Below are 9,266 nucleotides of genomic sequence, written 5' to 3' on the forward strand. Positions count from 1 at the left end.
TGGCCATAGATACTAGTGACACTATACCTGTCAGGCTCTGCAGGCACTATGGCTTAGGGAGGGAGAAGTGAGCAGATGCATTTCCTTTTTTAGCGACTGAGGTGGCAGCCATCTACTTCTTTAAATGCTTTGATAAATTTTTCTTCTTTCTGATGTGGCAATGGCAATAGAGGAGTTGATTTAGTATAGGGAGGATCTGGAAATAGATCATACACAGAGTATGGTTTTTGAAGGGATGCCTCAATGTCATGAAAGCTTTCATCTTAGTTTAGTGCCATGGGAAGAAGAGAACTAGGCAGAGAAAGAGGACAAGAAGGTTGAAGCTGGAGTATCAAAAGAAGAAGAAATCGACACTGCAACATAGGTCATGTCCCTGCACTAGAAAGAAAAATCCTCAACCCCAGAAGCATCAAAAGATATTGGCCCATCTAGAAAGTATGAGAGAATTGTAGATGAAGTGGAACTAAGGATTTTCCAATTGAAGGACCTTACCCTACAGATACATACTGCCCCACTTCAATATTATAGAATTCTTATCTCCATGCAAAACAGAGCTGAGTCTACTAAGCTATATATCAGCATTAGGACATTGTTTAGGGGACACAACAAAAGGAGGTTCATACCAAGGTAAACTAAAAGAGGATGAAGAAAGTGAAAAGTTGGTGTTGGCAGATTACCACATGCTGACTAGATATATCCTTACATGTAGCCAAACATTACACAGGTAAAAGCTAGCAGCTTGTGAAGGAGAACTTTGGAAAGCCCAGGAAGGATTACTTAAAGAAGTCACAAAGAGAAGGAACAAGATCTCCAAACATGAAAACATGTATATCAAACTACTTTGGTGACATCAACCATATAAAAGATATGAAAGTGGATTTTGATAAAAAGGTTACGAAACTTATGGCCACGAAGAAGAGTCCCAAAAGTTGCAGACAGAGGTTAAAGTGCACATGAAGGACCTTCAAAATGAGAAAATAGAATGTAAATAGAGGCTGCACAACAGGAGATAATCAAGACCCAGGAGTTTCAAGACAAGCTACAATAAGTACTAAGGGATTTCAAGGCAAGTAAAAATCTATCAAAGGAAAGGATCTTGGAATTACACAAAGATGAAGAGGTAAAAAATTAGAGAATTGAGTATCTTGAGGAGGAGTGGGAGGAGTTGAATACGCAACATGCACTTGCGGAGCCAAATCCCATAATGTAGAAGTAAAAGAGAGTAAAGAGTAGCTTGTCATGGCAATTGATAGCCATAGAAAGTGGTAGCACACCTCACCACCTTGCTCCAAGACTGGTAGGTAGGATTACAATCCAAGGAGGAGGCACTTGCGCAGGCATTAATATAGTTGGAAACCTAAGTACAAATAGTTCAGGAAGCTGTAGCCAAGTATGCTAAGCTTTTTGCAAGCACAAGCCATGAGAGAAGAAGTCATCATAGTGCTCCTAATAGGAAAAAAATCGAAGGATAGCTCACCTAGAATAGTAGTTGAGCCAACAACTTTAGCCATAGCCAGAAAAGCCAATTGAAGAACCTCATGGAGCATGTCCCATAGTTTGCTTCATTGCCATGGGTTCCTTGGGACCCTCCTCAAACTTTTAATTTATTTTTTGCTACATTAACCCTCTCTTTCTTACAATATGATATTAGCATTAGTGAGGATCTAACCAAGGGTGACTTTGCTCTCATACAAGAGAACTTTGATAGGGATGCCGATCCTACTATCATCATGGTCATTTTTCATAATGATATATTTCTTGCCAACTATACGGCCATGTATACATATGCTATGCACCCTATAGTTCTTAATTTCAAGTCATGGTGTAGATTACTATAATGAGCTCTATGATGATACAAAAAGAGCTTCTAGAACTCTTTATGCCCCCGAACCTTCCCTTCACCCCTGCTAATTTTAAAACCCTTTCTAATTCTTTTGTTTGGTTCTAGAGCCAGGGGTGTGTTGAGGCCTACATATACATACCTGTGTCTTCATGGAAGTAATTTACACCATCCTTATAATATCTTAAAACTTTATAAAAAAATCTATAAACATCTAGAACAAATTTTGATATTGATGGTATATACACTTCTATTAGAACATATTAAATATCAGACTATTGTAACATCTAGAGTATACTACATTTGTGAATACCACTAAACCCCCTCCCCAGCCAAAGCCTGATAATGATAAAGAAAGGGAAGGTGCATATCCACATACATACCCACTACTAAGCTCCTTCCATCTCATAATAAGGACTCTACTAACACTGAGGGATAAACTAACATAGAATCTTCTTTTGTGCAATATGAATTTCCCATTGACACACTAGCCCTTGAGGAGCCATTGACCCTGAAGCCTATAATAGCAGCTAGCTACATGGAGGTAAATCCTTAATCTATTCAGTTTTTTTTGTGGCATGGTTGAGTATCCTAATGAGATGTTTTGGTGCACTTGTCAAATATCCTAGGTGGTCGCTCTAGAAATGTATGATATCATGTGAGTTGACCGATGAAATATTTTTAAATCATGCCGTACATAGTGTATAAAAGGGGTATATTTATAGGTTTACTTTGTAGTATTTGTATATAGGGGGTGCAAAAAATATGGAAGGATACATGTATATATACATTAGACCCTTTTCTAAAAAGGAGTTTACATATAATAGGGGGTCCTTTAAAAACAAAGAAATGTAAAAAGGGGGTTTATATACAGGGGCTTAAATGCACATGATATGGACATCTCTTGAAGAGTGATACCCTACGTTCAATATAGATTATGAAGACTTGATCAAAGTAGAAAACCCATTGCTCAGGCCAAAGTCGTTCTTCAAGGTGTTAATGTAGGTGACTCTATTCAGCCCAACAACAAGGCTATTTCCTGAGGCTTATAATATTACTCCCCTGCATCGTACCATATGTCCTCCTTATCCAATTTGAGCACCCATGCTAGAATGGAAAGAATTAATGCCAATGATAGGCCAATGATAGGGGATGGTACTGTATGGGAGAATGTGGTAGTTTCTCCAACCCACCAAGTTAACCAACCCACAATTACAATATTTGTTGGAGATCCACCTTGTTACCTACATGATACCACAGGTGGAAGAGGGAGGACCTAATAAAGACACGTGGTGGTGGTGGATACTCAAAGATAGACACTGATGAAGCCTATCCAAAGATAGATTTAAGGATTCAACCAGAATGGAGGAAATAAATCCTCACTAAATTAAGTACGGAAGCATTTACATGTGATCGATTATGACACAACAATAAGTGGACTTGCTTTACATTCCAATCAAGAGGTAGCTCAGCCCAACTACTTTTATAATAGATAATAGAAAAGAGATTCTTATGTTTGTTATAACCTCCCACTTTTTAAGCCTACCATTTTTGATAGCATAGAGAGCCATAGAAAAGGGCTATTATTATGGAGCATGGAGGTAGATCCTGGATCCAATCGCCTCTACCATTTTTGATAGCATAGAGAGCCATAGAAAAGGGCTATTATTATGGAGCATGGAGGTAGATCCTGGATCCAATCGCCTCTACCATTTATGAAAGCTCATAATAGACTTATTAGATCAAAAGTAAGAAGTAATAATAAATTTTGATAAAGCAGTACTATGCTTCAACATTGTTGAAATGTGCAATGTAAAATGTGTGAGAGTGAATGTTGGGAGTTGCCACATGGCATGATGTGTAAAGTGGGATAAAGCTAGAACGCCTAGATCATTGTATGGGTTACAACATATTGTATAGAGCCAGTGTTGAGTGTGAAATCTCTCTCTCTCTCTCTATCTCTCTCTCTCTCTCTCTCTCTCTTGGTCCTCTTTTATTACACACATACACACACTACGGGAGAGAGAGGTATTACTGTCGGTAGAATGCAACACAAGGGCATATATGACCAACGGTGGGACTTGAACTCGGGTGGATCATGGCCATTATAAGGGCCCTCGCACTAGCCAATCTGCCCCACTTGTGGGTGGCAGAAAGGTAGTGCGAGGGCCCTTATAATGGCCATAATCCACCCGAGTTCAAGTCCCACCGTTGGTCGTATATGCCTTTGTGTTGCATTCTACCGACAAGTAGCAACACCAAAAAGAGGAGGTTTTTGAGGCAGAATGTTGCAGGTACAAGGGGCTGCATATTCAGATGACTTGAAGTGGAGAATCAAGCAAGAAGGCTTTGTAAGAGTTGGTTCCATTGCATGGAAAGGGACAACGACAAACATGAGTACTCACAGTCAACCGGCATAAGAAGTAAAGAGCAAGGAGTGTAAGGTAAGCAAGGATCATTGTACAGGAACTCCTATAGATGCAGTATTGGTAACATGAAGATGGGCTACCAAAGCAAGCATATACTTTCTATTCTGTGTATCAAGAAAGCAAACAATAGTAACTGGACATTGAACAGCAAACAACAGGCAAGCAGCGAGCATTTAGCGAACAATGGAAGCAAACACAGTCATGGTTATGGTTAGTGTAATCGAGAGCTCAACGTACACACTCATTGCATGAGGTTGAAATCGTCGCAAGGTCGCCACATAGAGCAGAAGCTATGGCGGAACTGTGTGTATACATTAGTAATAACGAAGAAGATGACTGTGTGTGTACATTAGTAATAATAGCGACGAAGATGACTTGCAAAAAAGGAAAGTGGGTCTCAACTTGCAGCAACAAATCCGCGTGCTTTTGCAAGTCTTGGCGTGTAAGTTGGCTGCCCGGCTATGACCAAAATGACTTGTCCTAAAATCGCAGGCAAATATTGGCTTGTAAAAATAAAGCCTTGGACATTGTTTTGACCACTTGGATTTTGTGGGTACCCTGCCCTTGCTTGCACGCATAAAAAGGTTGGTATTTTTTTTTTCTCGACCAAAATTATGAGGGTCCTCTGCTCGAGCTTGGGGAGCTCAAAAGGAATGTAAATGTGGTGTACATTGAGTTGTGCACTTCATGGGTTGGTTCCCACCCGAACATTTATGTTCAAATTGGACTAGTTCTGCTATGAGCAAGTGCGCTCAAAATGGACTTCGTGTCTAGGATGGTAGACACATGCACACACACTTGTTGAACACTCAAATTTGCATTGAGGGGGGAGTGTTGAGATTGGCAATGCCAAATTGATGGGAGTGGGAGGTGAGTTGGTCAAATTGATTGGAGAGATTATATGCACACACCCAAGTTTACATTGAGGAGGGGTATTGAAATGTGTAGTGTAAAATGTGTGAGAGTGAATCTTGGGCTTGAGTATGTGAACGCACCCTAGAGGTGCTAGATATTATCTTGAGTGTGTGGATGGATAAGAATGCCACATGAGATGTGTGAATGGTGAGAGCCACATAAAAGAATGTAGAAAAGGAGTTGCCACATTGCATGATGATGTGTAAAGTGGGATAAGGCTAGAAGGCCTATATCATTGCATGGTTTAGAACATATCGTATAGAGCTAGTGTTGAGAGTGTGCAATCTCTCTCTCTCTCTCTCTCTCTCTCATGGAGTTTTTGGTGTGGTATAACCCACCTTAATCTTTATGCTTAATATATGTTTATTCACCATGATCAATCCCATATTAGGATTGTCAACAAACATGAACAGGAGACCTGAAGAACAAGGCATTTGTATTACTATTATCATCTCTATTGTCTGCATGTTGTGCCACTGCTGCGGGAAGACATGGTAAATACATCTTTCTGGACACCACTTCCGTATTTCAGAAGATTTTTCTACAAGCTACTGTCAAGGAGAGATCATTACTAATTTAAGCTACTTGGAGACATGGCTTTTACGCCTTGAATATTTAAAACATACATCAGGGAGGGGGATGCTAACCTCAGTTTGAGATTAAACAAAGACACTCTCTACTACACACGGGAGTAGCCTAATAAGCCTTTGTGTAAAAGGCACTCAAAAAGCTATATATTATGAGAAAGCTACCAAATGACCAAGCTTAATAGATTAGGGTTAATATTTGGGTGCCCAATTGTGAATATTTCTCATAATGAAAAGACACAATCCCCTTTTGTGCCAATTGAGTTACAAATGTCTACTTGCTCTTATCTTGTTGAGAGAGAGAGAGAGAGAGAGAGAGAGAGTTGAGAGTAGATTATGTTAAGTTTTGGTGCCCAAGTGTGTGAATAAGGGGTTAGTTGCATATAAGTAAATGTATTATAGTGAAAAGACACAATCTCCCTTTGTGCCAATTAATTTGAGTTATGTCTTATAATGAAAAGTCACAATCTCCCTTTGTACTAATTGAGTTGTGTATATGTACTTGCTCTTATCTTATTGAGCTTGCTCATTATGTGAGATTGTACTTGCTCTTATCTTGTTGAGAAAGAGAGAGAGTTGAGAGTAGAATGTGTGATTCTTGGAACATGTGTCTCTTGATCACTGTGTCTCTTGATCCAGAGCAAGTAACCACAACTGGTGGATCTTGGAGGCTATGAATCCCAAGTTGGGGAAGCAAGGTAAGTCCCCTACAATGGTTGTTGTTCATTCCACATTTATTAGAAAAGATAATATTAGGGAGTTTGGGAAAATCCCAATTCCTATTTCGCAAAATTAAAAAAGGGGGGACACGATGAACCCTTTTAAGATTATGTCAAAACCCCCTCATGTGGCATATCATTGGAAAATCCCAATTCCTATTTCGCAAAATTAAAAAAGGGGGGGGGGCACGATGAACCCTTTTAAGATTATGTCAAAACCCCCTCATGTGGCATATCATTGGAAAGCTCTTGAAGAGTAGAATCTAAATCCACTCTCTCTCCGACAAATTTGGAATTGGTATGCTCAAGATACACCAAAAAGTAGATTGAGAAGAAAATTCCCAAAGTAATGGGATTTTCCTAAACTCCCTAATATGGTCTCAAAAGGATAGAGTTCTGTGATGAGGCCATGAATGAGCCATAACATAGATGTTCAATATTTTTCCCAAATACATTGAAGTCATCTACACACACTCTCATGAAAGTTGTTAGATACTTTTAGAGAATTTCTTATACCATCCTTGTTAAGATGCCAATCTCAACACCAGAACCACCATCCACAATGGCCCCTGTAATTGAAGTTCCTCCCATGGATTGTCACCCTTGGGCTTTGGTGATCAGCCACTTCTGGGGGACAGTGAGGCATACCCTTGCTTGCTGCCTCCTAGGCCGTCACCCACTACTACTAGATGTGGCTTCACCCCTGGTTGCCTTTGGATCCATCCAATGCTGGATCAAGGCTATCAATTGCTCTCCTATTTCTTGGCTCAAACCACATAATTGAGGGAGGGTAATTTCCACCTTTTCTCTTGCCAACTTTTCCTCCTAACTTAAATTACTAACCTTGGGTTGGGTAGACTCCTCAGCCGCCTTTGAAGGTGTGGTGGTTGGGTGAATGACCAAGGTAAGCGTCGCTTCCTTCTCCATGGGTGGTGTTTGAATAAATTCCTCCACGGCCTCCTTATAAGCTTGTTCCACAATGGATGGGTAAACTGCACTATTGGAGTGCTAGTAGTGGGAGGTGGCACCACAACTTCTCCCATGTTATCCAGTGGGGTTCTAGGACAATCCAGGGTGTAGTGGTCTTGGCTCTCCGGGAAATGGAGGCATGGGGGCAAGCCCTCTGGTACAGTGCATTGAGCTTGCATGTGGCTGCTTCCCCCACAACGGTAGCATTGAGCTTGCATGTAGTTGCTTTCCCCACATCGGTAGCATATAAGAGGTCGGGTGGGGTTGTTGGGAGGATGGCGATTGGAGAACCTTTGGTTAGGCCGAGATCCATACATGTTGTTAGGGCCAGAGGTACTAGAGGAGCTATCGCATAGACCACCGGGGGTGGGCTTTGATAGACTTAGGGTGTTTGTGGGATCGGACGGGTGGGAGGTACGGCTGATAGGTTGGGAGAGTGCCTTCTTGATATGGGATTTGCATAGGCAAGGGGTTGTATGATAGGGTTTCTCCATGATGAGGGGTGTTGTGTATGCTACCATGGCTACTTGAGCTTCCTGAGATGATGTGGCCTAGGGCGTTGGAGGGGTTTGTACAAAAGTAGCCATGGAAAGGTCTTTCTCATCTTCATCGCCGTTTGAGTAGGGAGTGCTTGAAGCACCCAATGTTGCAGCATGCAGTTTCCAAGATCTTGGGGTACCCGAGCAACCAAAACTTTAGCTCTTGTGAGACAAATTGGGCCACTGACTCCCCCACCTTCATGGAGAGTTGATTGAGATCTTGAGTAATGAGATCGAAGTAGTTCCCATACCGAAAGGTAGAAAAGAATTGTAGCCTAAGGGTGGTCAAATTCGGGAAGTGGTTGATGGGAAATTGATTATACCACCAGTCAGCACTATCTTCCAGTGTTGTTGGGAACAAGATCAAGTGTGCATCATCTCGGTTGAGACCTCTTGAGTCACACATAGTGAGGAACTACCGCACATGGTCTTCCACATCTTCAGTGATGGTACCTTCTTTGAAGGTTGGTAGTTTAACTTGCATGTGGTTAAGGACAGTAGCCAATTGGTCTGGCCTTGTAACTGCCATAGGGTTAGAAGAGGAAGATGCTAAGGGAAGACTAAGGGAACAAGGAAGAACCCTACCACGATTAGTTCAAAGAGGAGAATGAAGGGGTGAATCACCTGCAAAAGATCTGCTCTTCGGGGGCATACACAACACTCCTCTCACCACAAACAAAAATCAACAAAAAAAGGATTTTTTTGAGACTATACTTGACCTCTAGGAGAGTCCCATTGTGATCACCAAATTTTGTCTTAACTATGGATGACTCCACCGGTCCTTGCTAGGGAACTCGAGGACTACCGACACAAACACTAGGGTTGGGGAACAGGGAGCGTGGATCCTCTCAAGGAAGTAGACCTGCTAAGGATGAGTCGACCTCACTGGCTAGACATGCAAGACCTATGCTCTACACTATTTACCGTGCTCTCCAACCACCACCTAGCACTGTAGTATCCCTACCGGCGTGTTTAATGAAATATTTCAACCTTAAGTGATAAGTCCTTTAATCAACCGTGTGCTCTGGTATGATATAGTCAAGATTAATGTGTCAGTTGTGTGCACCAGTACGATATAGTCAAGATTAATGTGTTTAATCGGCTTTGTGTATTCAATAAGATTATTTTAATGTAGGTGATGATTAAGTGGTGAGCTGTTTGTTAGTCACAGGTGGAACATGAGTTGGACCATGATGACTAGATATCTTGAAAGACATGTGAACACATATTACGATTACATATTTTTGGCATTTATATTTTTGAAACTC

The sequence above is a fragment of the Cibotium barometz genome, chromosome 52 (genome assembly GCF_041138505.1).
Source record: "Cibotium barometz isolate CiBa-2024 chromosome 52, ASM4113850v1, whole genome shotgun sequence".
In the NCBI taxonomy this organism is placed as follows: Eukaryota; Viridiplantae; Streptophyta; class Polypodiopsida; order Cyatheales; family Cibotiaceae; genus Cibotium; species Cibotium barometz.